General features: G+C 43.9%; 1 protein-coding gene across 1 annotated transcript in view; it reads right to left on the reverse strand.

The window, feature by feature from the left end:
* Positions 1-18,858, reverse strand: part of ZNF664 (zinc finger protein 664) — a 44,342-nt gene extending 25,484 nt beyond the window's left edge. Inside the window, exon 1 of the mRNA XM_077747991.1 lies at positions 18,729-18,858. The gene's annotated coding sequence lies outside the window, so the exon portion shown is untranslated. The remainder of the gene's footprint in view (positions 1-18,728) is intronic.
* Positions 18,859-18,868: the final 10 nt, after the last annotated feature.

Genomic DNA, 18,868 nt, shown 5'->3' on the forward strand with positions numbered 1-18,868 from the left:
TTGGGCTCTCTATTCTAATCAGATATAGGGAAGAGAACTGTTTTTACTTGATCCCCAGGACGACTGCTTTTTGTAGGACCTGGCCTAATGACTCCTAGTGGAGAGAAGCTAAAAGACAAAAAAGAAGCCATGTGTGATTTTTCTTTAACTGCAGAGTACCACAGAGACTATGAAATTAGGTTCAGAGAGGGCAACAAGAACTACGGAGGAAATGATGCCAGGGTTGCTTGTGAGGAGAGCTCTGTATGTCATTAAAGCGATAAAGGATGGCATAGGTGCGCATTCCCAGCTCTCCTTCAGCCACGTCCTCCCACAGAAATGACCTATGGAATGACACAGCTGGGTGGAGGCCCCGGCTCTGCCCCTTGCTATGTGATCGTGTCTGACCTCAGACTGATCTGTAAAAATATGAATAATAATGTCCACAGCGCTATGCTGTGATAATTAAAGAAGATAATAAATGTGAAAGTACCTATCAAAGTGCCCACAGCACTGCTGGGGCTAAATAAATACGAGTTTCCTTATTTCCCTTATTTTTAATTAGTGTATGACACATTCATTCCCTTGCCAAGAACATCGTTTCACAGACAGAGGCTTCCTGAGACCAGAGGGTCCACCTCCCTGTAATTAGGATTCCTCCTGTGTTCAAAGTCAAGCACTGCTTTCTTACCTCCGTGTCTGCCTCCTGCACTCCCTGGTTCCTCCCAGCAGCTCTTCCCTCTTGACCTTCGACTCATAAGACTGCTCTAAAATACATCTGACTTTAGTGGCATTCTCTCACAGTGTGGACACACTTTCTTCCTGCTCTCCAACTCTGCACACAGAAACGTGGGAGTCATGGGACAGAATGTGATTTGCTTCCACGATGGCCCTTATGGAATACCATAGAAGGCAAGTTTATCTTATCCATCTAGTCAATGTGTCACATATACGTGCATTAAGAGCATATGGGTTGGTGGGTAGAACACTGGACTTGCAGGTCAGTCCGAAGTTCAAATTCTTAGTTTGACTCTAAACAGCAGTGTGACCAGAGGTCACGTGGCCTCACTGGCTTCAGTGTACTCCGCAGTGAAGCGTCAGCCATGCAGATACTCCCTCTCACTGTCAAATGGCAAGGGTTACATGCCACTCTCAGGAAGGAGGGCGCCGATGGGGCACCTACGCAAAGTGCAGTCTCTCCGGGACACGACCACGAGGATTCCTACTGACAGTGACTCTATGTCCCGCAGGGAAGCACACGTACTCCTGCGGGACTCAGCTGCTCCTCCCTGCCCCTCTCCTACTGTCACATCCGTTGGCTCAGTCTTCCTCAAGGGCCCAGCCCTTCACAGCCCACCAGGCACTGACGCCAGCCCTGAGGGCAAGCAGCAGCTGCGGGGCAGGAAAGTGGCTCAGAAGGCTCAGGGGGGATGAACTCGAATGTTCATTGAGAATGACTTCCTTGATTAAACTTGATTCCTCTCTGCACTGTTGGGAGTAGTAAGACCCAAGGGGACCAAATCCACATCCAGGCTCTGGAGAAAAAGGAGCAAGAGACTGGGAAGGTCAAACCGCCCTCGGGCAGAGGCAAGGAAATGCCTGCAGGCCGCACAGGGCCCAGCCGGGCAACTAAAGGAAGGACAAGGACACATGGGCCTCAGAGGCCACAAAATGAATAAAACGTGGGTTCTGGCAGGACTGTCCCTGGTGCCACTGGGAGTTGGGAGTGTCACTGTAGTTTGTCAGTTAGGGATTTGGGAGTCTTAACTATTTTTTTAAGCGCATTTATTTTTATTGTGGTAAAAAACACATAACAAAATTTACCACCTTAACCATTTCCAAGTGAACAGTTGAATAGCATTGAGTATATCTGCAATTGCAAATCAGGTCTCGGGACATTATAAGCTGGAGCCCTATCCGGTCTCCCTCCCCGAACAGCAATCCTCTCCCCTCTCACATACCTAAGCAACCACTCTATGAACTGGACTATTTAGAAATCTCAGATTCTGGCTATTTTCGGACCCGAGTCACAACCCATAACTTGTATTATCTGGCAAGCCAAAGCAACCACTTGGGGGAAATCAGATTTATAAAGCAGGCTCACTGAGGAAGCATAAAGCGCAAGAGCAGCTGACTTCTTACAGAGAAAGAATCATACAAAATTAACAATGGTCCTAAAATGGGATAAGACCTGGCAATCAGAATTCAGGCTTAGCATGGACAGAAATCCCAAACAGGGTCGGGGAATGGTTACAATGAACGAGGCAGAACTTCATACTGCTAAGGCTTTTACTTGGTGAGACTGGCCCTGGTGGGCAGTCGGTGTTATTTCTGCAATGTGTGCTATTAAAAACGAACACTGAGTTTAGCCAATGGCCTCAGCAAACACACCTCTGGGTTCTCCAGAGAGAAACATGTACAGGACTGAACTAGAAACACCAAACACACGAACACTTGATCATCAGCTAGGCCTGTGCCCCCCACTTCCTGCTGCAGCACTCCATAGGCTAGATCCAAGGAGGGCTCCTTCTCCCCAGGTTAGGGGTAACCCTGAACTTCAGAGCAAGTTAAGTACCGGCATGCAGGGGAAACTAAGATACTAGACCTGTATCTTGGGTTGTACCACCTGTAATAAAGAAGGCTGGCCGACAGTACCTCGGGCAGCACAGGAGAGAACGGAGACAGGAAGAGCTAGAGAGGAGGAACATCAGCCACCCCACCAGGCTTCCACACAGGGCAGTTGCCTGAAAGTCAGCGGGGCATGTGGGGGAAAGAGAGAAGGGGGAGAGCTGGGCAGGAGCGGCCCCAGCCTTACCACTCGGGAGAAGTGAAGTCAGGAAGAAAAATACCACCCATATCTAGGGGCTTAACCTTCTAACTGGGCAAGGTTAAGTGGGTAACTAGATCCACTGGGATAAAGACCACTGAGGTGCCCTTACCTGACCAAGTCAATTTTCCTCATGTGGTAGAGAAATAAGGCCAGGCATGGGAGAAGCCAGCCTCAGGCGGCAGCAGAAGAAATCACCCTGCCTCACCCTCGCTGCCCTGGGGCCAACAGCTACCAGCAAGGGTTCTCCTTTCTCTTGCTTTCTAGCTGTGGGTGGAAGTAATGAAAAAGCTTATTATGTATGTGAACCATAGAGATTCAGACTACAGGCTCCACTGGAATATTCTGGCTTTCAGCAATGACCAAATAAACATGAACAAATACCTATCCTTGTCTTGACCTGAAGAGGGGGGAAAATCATTTAAAAAATTATCACAAAAGCGAAGGCTCAAAAGAAAACAAAGGAAAAAATGCCTAGCTGGAAACACAATGGCTCTCAGAATCAAGTTTGCAGACACGGATATAAAACCATAATCCCAGGGTGAGAAGGCTTTCAGAAAATCATATTCAAGGAGATGGGTACAGTTGTTCAGGCTTTGGGGAAAACGCCAGAAGCTTAAGTAACAAACTCCACTTAAAAACAAGTGCTGCTACTCAGTGAAGACAAGAGCAGTGGGAGAGAAAAACAAGATGGCGCCAGGGTTCTGGTGCAGAGGCCTCCCAAGAGGGCAGGGCAGAGTGAGATTCTACTCACCAATGGTCCACAAGAAAAGAAGTCAGACCCCAGAGGAACAAAGAAATTTCTGCTGTCTTCAGAGCTAAGGGAGGTGTTCAAGGTCTGGGGAATTCAAAGCCAGAGAGGCAGGAGTTTAGGGAAAACCAGGAGGCCGGCAGACCTTCCTCCTCACTGAGCCCAAAGGGCACATCCTTTGGAAAAACTCCAGAGACAGCTTTGGTTTGGAAAGCCTTGGGGGGGGTTTTCCATCTAGGAAAAATGGTGACACAAGGGGAAAACTTGTCACAGTGACAAGAGTCGAAACCCCCAAGATACTCCGGAAGAAGAGACAGAGGAGGGCCCACAGTGGGTGGCTGAAGCGCCACCAAAGCCTGAGGATCCTGCTGGGTTGGAGACAGGCAAGAGAAAAGAGAAGGTCTATTTTATGGAAAATTTAGGATCACAGAGTTTTTTTAAGAACTGGCTCAGAATATAGAGTTCCTCATTTATAGATGAAATTTATATACGTGGGATTCAAGGCATACAGGGTCAAAGAGAAGCTGAGAAAACCTGAGAAACTCTAGAAAGGAAAACCCAGACAGTCTCGACAAGTTCACTCTGAACTGAATTTTAGGTTCACAGATGCTGGAGGCTGGATGTGAGAGACTGGAAGGGCTGGAACCTTAGTGGGTCTAAAATCTGTACTGGTTTTTCACCATTCTGCAGAGAGCAGCACTGAAGGGGCACGGACTGGAGCCGGGCTGAGCAGGCTGGCGCCCTGGCTTTACCACACACTAGCTGTGTGACCCTCACCTAAGAGGTAAAGAATGCAATTAGTAGAGATAATAAAGGCAGCTGACCTTGTAAGGTAATCTTACGAGATAGTTTAAGAATTAAATATGTTAATACATGACAAGTACAGAAAAGGGTGCCTGGAAATTTTTAAGGGCCGACCAAAGATCAACTGTCATTATTGCTATTTTATTTGTCCCACCCACTGCCCACCCCCCAAGACTCTATAACTGCTGAGAGCAGTCTGGGTGTAGACTTCAATGCCTATTTCTAAGTGTGGGGAACATCACTTTTGCTTCGGAACTCTAATGACGTATTAAAGCACTTAGGTATCGAACTGCTGCTATGTTGATGTTCAGATGCAACGTTTAGCTGTTCGAGATCTCATGCATCTGGGGATGGTGCTAAATTACTGTATGTCTATATAGCTCTCCAGATCCTTGGGGGAGAGGAAATATGTGAATGACATGAGGTTAGAATTACCAACTTTGCTAACAACTATCTGAAGTAGCTGTATCATTTTCAGCAGAAATCACTAACAGGAGAAATAGAATCCTGCAGATGACCCTGAGTGACCCTGTAATGTCAGAGACTGAATAAAATAGGAAGAAAATGGGAAAGTGAAAATGCTTTCAATATATACAGGGATTTTAGTTTTTCTATGTGAACAAAGGGTGACTTAGAACAAAGGCTGTTAACAGGGCTCTGAAGGGCAGGAATACATTTGGGAAAATTTCAAACTATTCTGATGTTGGGCCAGGTTTTTTCTTCCTTACTGAACGATACAACCCAATCATGGTGCCTATGAGCCTACAAATTCTGCTAAGGGAAGGGCCTCAGCTTTAAGGGAAGGCCCAGGCTGCTGAGGACCACAAGACAACTCCTATTCACCTCACCGTGGCCTCTAGACCAAGTGCAGACACCTGACCCAAGAGCTTAACAGTGCCCTCTGATGTGGCCTGTAACAACAAAGTCCGATTCCAACCTCTCTCTCTCAGGAAGCTAACTACTGAGAATGAGGTGATTAGCTGGGAGAGATACAGCTCAAAGGTTATGAGGTACAAAGGACGAGAGAGGCTATGAAGGATCACAGCAAACCGAAGTCATGAGGAAACAGAAGGTCTCTAAGGCAGAGAGAAGATGGATGGGGAGAGGAAAAAGAGTAAGTCACATGCAGCAGGAGGAAAAAGACACAAAAAGAGGGCCGCCCTGAGAGACCGTCCTGTCCGTGGGCAAGACTGTGGCTTGTCTCCAGCCGCCTGAGCTCCCGAGGTTTCTCTGGTCCCGGCGCACCCTCCCACCCTCGCACCATGTTTTGCAAAATGGTCTGAAAGGCTCTCTGCTCCTTGCAACAAAACCCAGCTAACTCGCAACAGTCCCTCCAGCTCCCCCGAGGAGGGCGTTTGCCCAGGAGGCACTCTGGTGTCTTCAGCAGGACTCCTGGCAGGTCCCCCTACCAGACGTGCCCAGACACCCCGGCAGAACAGGGGCGGCTCACCCCTTAGGCACCGCAGCATAGTCCCCCAGGGCTCATGAGCATCTCAAAGGCCTACGAAAATGCTGAGACCTGAAAAAATATTTACTGGATGCAAAATATGAAAAGAAAATCATACCAAAGTCAATAAATGTTTAACGTCCACTCCTAGTCAAGTGAAGCTTAACTCACAGCTTTGCCTCAGCTAATTTCAGGTGGGACATGGGTGCATTTTAACGTCAGCTCCATGATGCGGTAAAGGCTGCTGGAAAGAAGTGCGGGGAGGCCTTCCCAGGTCTGCAAGGCAGGCCTGCAGCAGCAGACCTGTCAGGGCTGAAGCCGGGACCTGCCCACCCTACACCCTGCGTAAGCTCACACTAACTCTCACGCCTCGCCACTCCAAACTGAGCACTCTAACCCCCACCTCCCACATGTAAACACACTATTATTTCAGCACTTCTGGTAGTAGGCGTCTATTATCTCTTCTTAGTGATAGATTTCACAAAACTGAGGCCAAACAACCCCCATTAGCCATCCTGCTAGTTTTTCCAAAAAGAAGAAAAAATATTATTCATGATTGCAAATGATCCTGCACATTTAAAGGATTTAACTTTTGACATTTTTCAGAATAATAAATAAAAAATTAGTCAGTCACATTTACTCTGTCTTCCCTTGTGCCCCCTCAAATGTCATGAATAGACCTAAACATTCTCTTCCCTTTAGTCAGATTCTAAACCTGTTCTCAAATCTACTTTTCTCACAGGAGGCGGCACAGAAGTTACACAAAATTTACATCTCATAAAAGCAAAAACTCCCATGTGAGACGCCTATAGGCGTCGTGCCCGTGGCTGTACCCGGCTACGCGCAGACAGGCCCCCGCCTGCCCTCCGGAGCGCCTTGGTCGGCCTCGCTGTGACCAACGGGCTCTTCTCACTTTCCCCCCACACCCGCCACGCCTTCTGTCTCTACCGCCACGCACCCTCCTCTCCCTGTCCACCCACACCCTCAGACTACCCCACTTCTGCAAGACTGCTCGCAAAGTGGTGACCTCCTTGTCAGACCACCAGGCCGCTCCTCGCCGTTCACGGCTTCCGGGCGCACACAAGTCTCCTTAGTCGGTTGCGGCCCTTGTTCACCTCCCCTCAGGCCCTGCTGAGGGCACAGGCCGACTGTTTCAGTGCCGGGGACTAAACACAAGCGTCCCCTAAAGGTACGCCCGGACTCTATGCTTTGGTTCAACCACCTGCTTGGCTCCAATGAGAACCATCTCCACGGCAATTCCACTTCTCTCGCAGCCAGTCTTGTCTTCTCACCGGTATTTCCCACTGCCTGCAGGACTATTTCCCTATCGTCCCACAATGAACTGCAAATCATTCATCATCTTCCAAGTCCCTGTAAAAGACCACATTCTCTCTCAACAACTATCCCAAGCAAATAACTTTAAAGCCAGCTCTCTTCTCCTCCTCCCAATCCGCATACATCTTTCAACTGTCTTCTTTTGTTTTTCCTTCCGCATTTAAACGCAATGGAAGGCTCTGCTATCGTTAAGGAAAACCAGTATTTTTAATCCTATCCCTTCTTTAGCTGCCACACATTGTCTCTCTCTCTCCTCCATTTCCCTATGGAGGCAATTAAAGACTTATTTTCCTGATTTCTTTTAATTTTTTTAAATGTATATTTCTTTTTTTTTTTTTTAATGTTTTTTATTTACTCTTCAGAGTCAGAGAGACACCATGTGAGCAGGGGAGGGTCAGAGAGAGGGGGAGAGACAGAACCCGAAACAGGCTCCAGGCTCTGAGGCAGCCGCCCGCACAGAGACCGACGTGGGGCTCGAACCCACGGACCGCGAGATCATGACCTGAGCCAAAGTCAGACACTTAACCGACTGAGCCACCCAGGCGCCCCAGTAGACTTATTTCTGAGAGAGACAGACAGAGTGCAAGTGGGAGAGGGAGACAAGAAAATCCGAAGCAGGCTCCAGGCTCTGAGCTGTCAGCACAGAACCCAAGGCAGGGCACTGTGAGATCAGGACCTGAGCCAGTCTGATGCTTAACCGACTGAGCTACCCAGTGCTCCCTGATTTCTACAGCTTCACTTCCCATTCATTCCCCAACCTACCACCACACCACTCAAGTTCCTCCTGGCCAAACTCAAGGGCATCTGTAATTCTTTATCTTACTGAACACCCCCAACCACACTCTCCGTCCTCTACTCTGGCCACATAACCCTTACTCTCAGTCTGCCTGGAGAGCCTCTCTTCCTCCGTTAAGTACTAGTATCCCTCTGCATTCCATCTCAGGTCTCCTCTGCTCCAATTTACATCTACCCCAGTTCAAGCATCTAGACCACTGGTGCTTGACTGGGGTAGTTTAAAAAGAAAAACAAAAAAACTTTCTCAGAGTCTATGTTTTAACTGCCCATAATGCCTCCAGAGGGCACTCAAACACTTGCTCAAAAACCTTCATGGATATTTAAACTAAGGTATTAGAACCTGAAGTGAATTTCACAGTGAATTACTACCTAGCTAGATGCCAAGCATCATTTAGATTTGTACCACCTACAGATTTCCTGATTCTAGTTGTGAATCTAGGGGGCTTATCACGAGGTCCTAATCCTATCGTTAACATAGAGATGCAGTAATAAATTGCTAAATATTGGTTAACAGGGAAACCTGACATGTTTGCTAGCCAAATCCTATCTAGCTTAATCCTACATGTTTGAAATGGACATCTAAAATAACTTTGAAAGCCAGAGGGACATAATACAGTTTACTCACAGAAAAAAAAAGAGGTTCAGATTATTTCTATGAACTGTTTTATCATTTACCTAAGAGGCAGAATTTATAATCTTTGGGATAGAGGTTTGCTCTGCCTAGAACAAGGGCCTAAAGATCTGTCACAATACCATGGGAGGCACTGCAAAATAAGATGTGGAAATAAAGCTATGATTATTTTATGAACTTGGGGGATATGAAAGATAAATGAGCTCTAGAATAGCTTTACTGAATTTCTTGTAACGTATCAGGTGACACAAAAGACACTACAAATTCCAGAGTTAGAATAAAGGTATAGAAATGCTTTAGTGTTAGAAAAGCAACACAAATTAGTGCTTTTAAAAATTAAGCTGTTTTAAAGCTTTTTAGGGCACCTGGGTGGCTCAGTCGGTTGGGTGTCCAACATCGGCTCAGGTTATGATCTCACGGTTCGTGGGTTCGAGCCCCGCGTTGGGCTCTGTGCTGAACATTATTGCTCAGAGCCTGAAACCGGTTTCGGATTCTGTGTCTCCCTCTCTCTCTAGCCCTCCCCCACTCACGCTGTCACACAAAAATAAATAAATGTAAAAAAAAATTTTAATAAAAAAATAAAATTAAGCTTTAAATGCTGCCGACGTTAACTCCAAAGTTAAATATCATTTTGAAAAAAATCTCCTTCCAATTTCTGTACAAATCATCACTTGTGAGTCTGTTTGCTCCCAGGACAAGCTGTGGCAATTCTTTAAACCTCGGCTATGTGACCTCAATTTGCCAACCCATTTCACTCCTCTCCCCTTTATCACAGCTCTGAGCCACGTACAGCGACGGCTCCTCTCGCCCATTCCTGGCACTCCTCAGCTGCCAGGCCTCTCTGTCCCCCCAGCACCCTTCGCACCCGCTGCCCACCTGGCTCAGGCACACAGCTAGACAATCTCCCTGCAACAGTGCTCAGTGAAGACCTGGAATCTCTTCCCTGAGAATTTAGAACCGGGAGGTGGAAAGGCTCGGTCTCTGAAGTGAACTGGCAGGCGTTACAGGTGCAGGATGGACAAAGGGAGACAGAGCAGGCGTGCTGACTCCCATCAACTCTGCAGACACTGGTGGGCCCCAGCCAAAGAAACAACCTTGGATCTCATGGAGGACTCCTCAGAAATCCCCATTCAATCAAGCCATTTCAATGGGTTTACTGGATTTATTTCTTTCAACCACCAAATGTCTCTAAGACATCCTCCTTCCTCTCCAATAAATTCTTTTGCAGGCATGTTCTCCCTTACCTTTTCCTTTAATGTGCCCACGGCTGCGGCTCTGTTTTGAGCTTCTTCTCGCTCTGCCCCACGTGTTCTCACCCATGACCGTGGCTTCCATACGAGCCACATGGCTAGTGCTCTGTGAGTGATCCTCAGATCTCATTCTACACTTCTGCTATAGACTAAATGTTTGTGGACCTCCCCCCCGACACACACACACCAAATTCATATCTTGAAACTCAATACCCAAAGTGATAGTATTAGGGGTGAGGCCTTTGGAAGGTGACTGGGTCATGAGGCTGGGATCCTCACGATGAGATTACTGCCCTTTTATAGAAGAGACCAAGAAAGCTCTCTTACCCCTTCTGCCATGCAAGGACACAGGGAGAAGACGGCCACCTATGAATGAGGAAGCAGGCCCTCATCAGACTCTGAATCTGCCAGACCTTGATTTTGGACTTCCAACCTCCACAACAATGAGAAATAAACGTCTATTACTTTATCCACCCAATCTATGGTAGTTTGTTATAGCAGCCAAACGGACTGCAACAGCTCCTAATAGTGAGGTGGGCACTGCCAGATGGGTGCAGACACAGGGCACCACTCTGCCTGAGTCCTGGCCGGTCTCTCTGCGGAAGGGACCAGTTTGTCAACATCAACAGAAATCACTCCAAGTAGTCAGGAGCACCAACAAGAGCACAATCACTCCTCAGAGAAACCACCACCTGCGCAGAGGCAGAGTCTAGTCCAAAAGACAATTACAATATTACCCAAAGTTAGGGCCGTGCAATCTTAAATAACTCCATGTAAAAGGCATCAACAGTTCAGTCTAAGCTAGATATTCCCTAATCTTAAAGAACTTATAAATGTAGAATTATACTCCAAGAAAAATTTACCACATAGAAACACGGATTTTAATAACAGACTTGTGTATGCTGCCAGTCACTCATGTTGCAGAGTATATGTGCAGCAGAAAATCCTCTTCAGGAAGAGCTACATGTCTGTCCTGTAAACCTATTTCACTCAGTATGTCAAAAACTCAATCTGTCAACCCCTCACCAAAGCAACTACATCCTCAACTACAGGAAGTGGACCCACCAGCCCCTCAGCTGCCCGAGCCAGAAACCTGGTTATCAGCTACTGTCCTCCCTCTCATGAAGTCCTGTCTACTCGATCTCCTCTTCACCGCCTAAATTTAGTCCCCATTCCACCTGTGCTGACTCAGCTTTGGGCCACATCATCTTCCCCTACAAAAAGCCTCCAGTCTTGCCTCCCTCTAATTCATTATTCACTACAATGTAATTAATCTTTCTAAAATGTAAAACTGGGGGTGGGAGTAGTGCCTGGTGGCTCAACCCGCTGAGCGTCTGACTCGATTCTGGCTCGGATCATCATCTTACAGTCGTAAGATCAAGTCCCACATCAGGGTCCGTGTTGGACGTGGGGCCTGCTTAGGATTCCCTTTCCCCCCCTCTGCCCCTCCCATGCTAGCATGTGTGCACATGCTGCCTCTCCCAAAAAGTGAATAATAAATAAAATGTAAAAGGGGTTGCTAGTACCCTGCTTAAAGTTCTTCAAAGAGCCCGTTAACTTTCAGTGTAATTTCCAAATTTATTCATATGGTTTTTAAACTTTGAACAATTTCAGCTCCTACTTAGCCTCTCCTGATTCGTCTCTCACCACTGCCCACTCCAATTCTAGTTCCAGCGAAACCAAATATCTTCAAACTCCTCAGGTCTTGTTTACTACGTCTGAGCTACTACCCTCTTCTCCCCATACTCCTTTTACTACCTCCAGGCCTTAACACTAGCTGTTCCCTTTGTCTACCTTCTGGGTGCACCTTAGACATCACTTTCTCTAGGAAGCATCAGATTATATGCAATGTCTTCCCATGTGCTTCCAGAGCCCTTTCGTGTCCTGTAATACAGCTCTTAATCACATTTGAATTTGTCCGCTAAAGCACATGTTACTCTGCATCCACACTACCCACTGCAAGTCCATGATAACACTTGATAAGGGGATGAATCCACGTACCTTGATGGTAACCTGTGCAGCCTAACATACAAAGCATCCCCCACCCCGACCGTGGGTACCCAGGGCTCCATACTGCTGACCCATTTGCAGGCTCCGCACGATAGCCATGTTCTTGAGGCTTCTGCCTATGGTCCAGCTGGCTGGACCTCCTCATCCTGAAAGACTCAGTTATATGCAACTTGCTCTATGAACAGATCTGTGTGTTCAAAACACAGCAAGTTAACAAGAAAAGAAATCCCATGGCCCATGTTTAAGTTTCTGCATTTATTCTACAGATATAAAATTAGAAATAAGAACTACTTTTATTGTGCATATTGCTAGAAGCAGTTTTCCTCCAAATACTGAACACAACAAAATTTATTCAAATTTATTCCAAATGCATCACTCAAAATGTTCAGATATCAGTTTTTAGAATACATTTTAGAGTATGCTTTAATATATAATAGGGCTTACCTATTTCTAAAAGTCCACATACTAACACAACAACTAACATACATCCTATATACACTTTTAGAAAGTAAATATTCCATTATAAATATAATAATTTTGGAAAATATACAAAAGTAAAAAAATTTAAATCACCCAACATCCTGCCACCTAAAAGTCCATAATTTTTAGATTTTCATCTAATTTCTTTTAGACATTTTTCTATCACAGNGGTTTTGGGGGGGTGGGGTTGTTGGATTTTTTATTAAGAGTATGAATCACGTCATGTATGCAATTTTGTATACTGCTTTTCTCCCACTTAACACTGTCATAGACATTTTAATACATTCTCTTCATAAATATTTTAACGGCCATGCATTGTCCAGTGGACATACAACTTATTCATTCTGCAAATGCACCCTAAAAAATAATTCTATGATATACATATTTTGTTATCTAAAAATACACCCTTGATAGTTCCAACATCAAGGAATATGAATACTCTGAAGGCTCTTAATGCACATGGCCATTGTAACATAATACCAGGACATTTTCACCATATCCTTTTAAGTACTAGGTATTGTAAATTTTTAGTTTTCATTTCGGCCTTCATTAAATTGATGTGAGAAATTATAACACCCTAATTACAAAAATACTCATTATATGAAAAACTGAAACAATGCAAATACATGTGAAATTTAAAGTCTCTCCTCTGCTTTTCCCTCAAAAATAGTCAAAGTTAAATACATTTTCCACGTATCCTTCTAGACCTTTTTCTGTTTTTATTTAGAACACACATGATTATATTTTGTTACCTTACCAAAAAATGGAATTAAATTTGCCTTTTTGGCTCAATAATATATTCTAGGCATCCATCCAGGGTCTGTCAATGCATACAAACCTACCTCTCTTTTTAAAATTTACAAAACATTCCATAGTATAGAAGTACCAAAATTTATTTGTGGTTATCTTCCATTTTTTATCATAAATGATGCTGCAATTGATTTTGTTCATATTAACTTGTGTTCTCTCGTGAGAATATCACAGCTTCCTTGAGTGGTATCTGCTAGATGAAAGCATGTTTTTTAAAATTTTTATAGGTTCTGCCAAATTATGCAAAAAGGTAGATTCAATTTTGCATTCTCAAAAATGTATCAGGTTGCCTTTTTCTCCACGCCCTCAACTATCTTTTTAATTTTTGCAGGATAGCCCCCACTGGGAAAAAAAAATCTAAGTGTTTCATTTTATTATTTAACATTTATTTATTTTTGAGTGACCGAGTGTGAGCAGGTGAGGGGCAGGGAGAGGGACACACAGAAAATAAGCATGCTCCAGGCTCGGAGCTGTCAGCAGAGTCCAACGTGGAGCTCGAACTCAGAAGCAGTTGAAATCATGACCTGAGTGAAAGTCAGACGCTTAATAGACTGAGCCACCTAGGCAGGCATCCCAATCTAGTTGTTTTAATTTTCATTTCCCTAATCACAAGCGATGTTGAAATCCTCCTCACTTTCTCTGAGAACTATTCCTATCCTCCAATCATTTCTTAATTGTGCTAATTCTGTTATTCTTTACCTCTCTTTGCATGTTATAAACTTTTTTCCCAGTCTATCACCTTGTAAACGTCTTCTGTCACACAAAAATATCAACTTTGATAATGATTAAATTTATTAATCTTTTCCTTACAATTTTGGGTCTTGGTCTTGACTAGTTCTCCAACATAATACATCCTCCAACATAACTCCCTTTATTTTCTTCTAATAGCTTTACAGTTGTTTTTGTTTTTGAGTTTTTTTTTTTTTTTTTTTTTTTAGAGAGAGGGAGAGAAAGTGCATGCATGCATGCACACACTCGACTACGGGAGAGGAGGGGGGGAGAATCCTAAGCAGGCTCTGCATGGGACTTGATTCTACAACCCTGGGATCACAACCTGAGCCAAAATGCTCAACTGACTGAACCATCCAAGCCCCCCCTTGAATTAGCTCTTTAATCCAAATAAAATTCCTTTTGAATACAGCGGAGTAAAGCTTTTCTTCCCAGTCACTTATCCCTATGTAATATGTTGAACAATCATTTCCCAATTGTGTCAAAATACCAACTTTATTCTACCCTAAACTCCTATATAGAAATAGGTCCTTTACGGGATTCCACTTCGCGCCATGCAGCAGTCTGTCCACTCCCGCACTCAGCACTTGTACTACTGCAGCGTTACAGCATGTTTTCAAATCTGGTATGGCAAATCCTCTAGCACTACTTTTCCACTTAAAACATTTCTTGGCTACTCTAGAATATTTCCTCTTCCAGATGAATTTTAGAAGCAACTTATCAAGTGTCCAAAAGTAATTCTCACTGGAATTTCATGTGAAACTACATTTAGTTTAGTTTGTAAAATATTTCAGTGTTTACAATGACGCTTTCCCCTCCAATAACGTGTAACGTTTGCCCATTTATTTACGTTAGATTTTCAGTTGTTTAGGTAAAGATTTTTCTTCACAAAGCTTTTGAGTATTTTATTTTTAAGCATCTTCCGGTTTTGTTGCTCTTGAGAATAAAATCTAACCTTTCTATAGGACTAATGACAAACTGATTGTGACAGTACACATCTTTCCACATCTTTAACAAATTATACTTCTATCCAGTGAACTGTCTGTCTACATCCTGTAACCACTTGTGTGTGGATTTATGTTATTTTCCTCATTGATCCGTATGAGTTCTTTACATGCTAAAGGTATTAAGTCTTCATTTATGTTTGTCACAAATATTTTCCTACTTTGTGGTTTGGCTTCTAATCCTATGGTTTTGTTTTCCTTCTCTTCTTATGTAAGTTTTCATTTTTTCTTTGCAGTCTAATACATTGATTTCTAACTACTAACAGATCCGAGTGTCCCAGAGGTGCCAGGACCTAGACCTCTTCTACTCACAACACCTGCACAGCAGATATGATTTTCTTCACTTTGAAGATCCCAGTTCAGGGGCGCCTGGGGGGCGCAGTCGGTTAAAACGTTAAGTGTTCAACTTCAGCTCAGGTCATGATCTGGCAGTTTATGAGATCTGCTGTCAGCACATAGCCAGCTTCGGATCCTCTGTCCTTGGCCCCTCTCTGCCCCTCCCCCCTGCTCCCTCACGCTCTCAAAACTAAGCATTTAGAAAAGTCCTTGGGTCTTTAAAAAAAAAATTTTTTTTAGATCAAATCTGTCTGATTGCAAAGTCTTTGCCCACCTGAGCATACAAAACCCTCTTTTCCAGATGTTTAATATCTACTTCCACATTTTCTTTGTGGCTTACGGGCATTCATGATGATCTCTTTATCATTTACTATACTCCCATATATTTTTAGGGTGTACAGATATTATAAAGCCAGCATGACAGTGTTCAGAATGTGGCTCTATTAACTAACATTTTATATCGGATAGGACTTGTCCCACCTCATTACTCATAATTATTCTGTTCAGTTTATCCCAAAATGGATAGCTATATGTTTAAACATCACATCTAGGAAAATAGCCTGTGTTTTCATTCAAGATACCCTCTCAGATCTTTCAGGATATTTTACGGTCTCCTCCATGTAGCCTGCACTTGTCTTAATAAAGCTGTCCTTCCATGTTTTACATATTTCGTTGCATTATAATCAGAGCCTGTTTGTTTGGTTGTTTTTTTTCTTTTCCATTTTAGTTTCTGCCAGGTTATTTTTGGTACTCAGAAAGCTACAAATTTTATATATGCATTGTGTACCCAGCCACTTCCTCAAATTTTCTTTGTCTGATAGTTTTTTGTTATTCTCATTTTCATAGGCAATAGCATCTACAAATACTTCCCTTCTTTTCATTTTGGATCCTTACCTCGCTCTTATTTCATGCATTACTACTTTGATAAAACTTGTAAATAGCTGTTAAATAATATCCTAGTTCTTAATTGGACTCTAGTATCTTTCTATTAAGTACAACGCAGACAACTAGTTTAATATTTATGTGTACTTTAGCATGAAAAAGTACCTCCTTTTTAAAAATAAGAAACAAGGATTTTTTTTTTTTAAATCAAGTATCTATTTTGCCCACAGTTTAGTGGCAGTTCGAATGGACTATGAACTCCAAGGGAAAGATCACCTCTCTTCCAGACAGACTTCTAAAACGGCCTGCCTCGTCTCCCCCACTTCCATCCTCCCCCCCACCTCCACATTCTGCACGTAGCAGCTGGAGCGGCTGTTTAAAAATGCAAATCTGATTATGTCATTCCTCTGCTTCAAACCCAACCCTTGCAATGGTTTCCCATTTCACTCAGAATAAAATAAAACATCCTTAACCTGTCCTACAAGACCCTACATGATCTGGCCCCCTGCCTAGCCACACTTCCCCGTCACCCACCAGAATCTGTCCACAAGCCATTCTTTCAGTTCCTGGAATGGGCAAAGCTCTCTCCCCCCTTCAGGGCCTTCCCACATGCCATTCCCCTGCCTGGAAAATTATCCCCCACTTCACTCTACACTAACACCTACTCATCCTTCAGATCTCAGCTCGAATCTTATTTTTGCAAAAAAGTCTTTCCTGGGCCTTCTTTCCACAATCTAAAACGTGTTCCCCTTTTTATGCTCTCTCGTAACCAGTACTACTGAACTTTCCTAACAGATACCACCGTTTGTGACTGTACGTGCAGTTGTGTGGTTGTTTACTCTCTGGTTCCCTCCACCCCCACAGATTATAACCTCCAAGAGAACAGGAACAAATTGATTTTGCTGGCCACACGACAAGCATTCGTATATATCTGAATGAAATAAAAATACCTACAAAACCCCTAATTGTACCTCTTACATCTTAACATAATACCCATCACATCATTCAGTCAATACCTAAACTGTTAATACCCTTTCTGATACTGCCTGCAAATTCAGTTAGAATATTTTACCCCCAGGACATAAGCTGCCGCCACCACAGGAAAATACATAAAACAAATTGATATCACTAGGAAGTAGGTTTTGTTTAAACATGAGAGTTTCATGTGTTGTTTGCTGATATTTTAGTCACACTCAACTAATTTATAGGTCTTATTTCTTAGCGCACGTAAAGGACTAGGAAAAATGTGCTTTGTCAAATACCTTTCAAGAAGTCTGACGTGTCAACGGTACTTAATAAAAAAAATTACAGCAAAATCACAAAATAAAAAGCATTCAAAGTTGGAGATCTCTGTAACAGACACATCTGGTCAAAAAGTACGAAAACTATGTTGCAAAGAAAAAAATCCTTTTGTATGACAAAAGCTAATAAATCAGCATTTATATACTAGTTTACATCTTGCAAAGCACTTTCACATGCACCACGTCACTGAACTCTGTGGAGCAGACAGAATTATTATCAGCTTTTATAGAAAAGGAAACGGAGGCTTAGAGTGACTGTCCTCCTCAAGGTCACAGGGCTTGAAAGTAGTAGTCATAATTACACAAGGGGAGGGGCTGAGGTCCCACATGTAAATTTCTTAACCAAAGAGAACTTCCATCCTAAAGGCCTCATCTCTGTAATTGGTGTAGCTTTGGGCTCCCTCCGCTAAAATTTCATTTCACCAGAGAACCACCACCCAAAGACCTGTTTTAAATGTAAAGTTAACATTTAAATTGCCACCAACCTGGGAAACAGCTAAATCAACTACCGTATACCCAGACTACAAAACGTGATGCAGCAGTTCTTCCGAAGGAGTTAACACATCACATGCTGAAACTGAAAGATTAAGAGTGCACTAGTCCTTGCTAAAACAAAGATGATACAAGTACACACAGGGAAAAAACATTTGAAAAGATCTAGAAGGATACACACCATATGTAAAATAGTCACCAGCTCTGGAGACAGGGATTGGTAGTGAAAGACTTCACTCTGTGAATGTCTGTGACATTTCCATTTTTACAGAGAAAATGCAGTGCTTTACCTAGTAAGCACTAATTTCTAAAATTCAAGTACTCTGGGAGCTGAACAGAAAGGTGGCTTTTCTGCTCTAAAAGCTATGCCTCCGTAAAGGAAGTAGGGACCTCTCTGAAAGAGAAGACAAAATAGTAACGAAAAAAACGGTTCCATCCTGCTCAAATAATAAACTGCCTAAATGTCACAGAACGTTCGCTCAAAACAAACAAAAAAAAGCAGTAACTTAAAATCTTTTTTTTTTTTTTTTTAACACCTGGTCTCCTTTGTTGCAGCGAGACAACCAATAAACAAACTAGCAAGTGGAAGAGTACGGAGCAGGCTCCTCCTAGAGAGATTTTTAGTCGTTAGAGTTCGGCAAGGAGGGTCTCACAAAGGAGCTGAGTTTTGAGGGAAATGAGAGGTGACTTGGCAGAGAGATGCGGGGAGACTGATCCGGATGGGAAAATGCCTGGGAGGTGGAGATACGGAGTTAACCGGGAGCAGGGGACCGTAACCACACTGAAGCCAAGTCCCGAAAGAGGAGAGGATTCCTTTGGATGTGGGAGCGGAGAGAGAGCTCGGCTGCGCGGCCATCAGGTTTACCTGGCTGAGAATCCGGCCCTTGTTGTGGTCAAACAATGGAGGCGTCCAGCGGCCGCGGCGCTCTGCGCTGGGGGCGCGAAGGGGTCTTCATCACCTGGGCAGGGTGCCCGGCCGGCTCTGCTGGGACGCGGGGCGCGCTG

The sequence above is a fragment of the Crocuta crocuta genome, unplaced genomic scaffold (assembly GCF_008692635.1).
Source record: "Crocuta crocuta isolate KB4526 unplaced genomic scaffold, BGI_CrCroc_1.0 scaffold29, whole genome shotgun sequence".
Taxonomy (NCBI): Eukaryota; Metazoa; Chordata; class Mammalia; order Carnivora; family Hyaenidae; genus Crocuta; species Crocuta crocuta.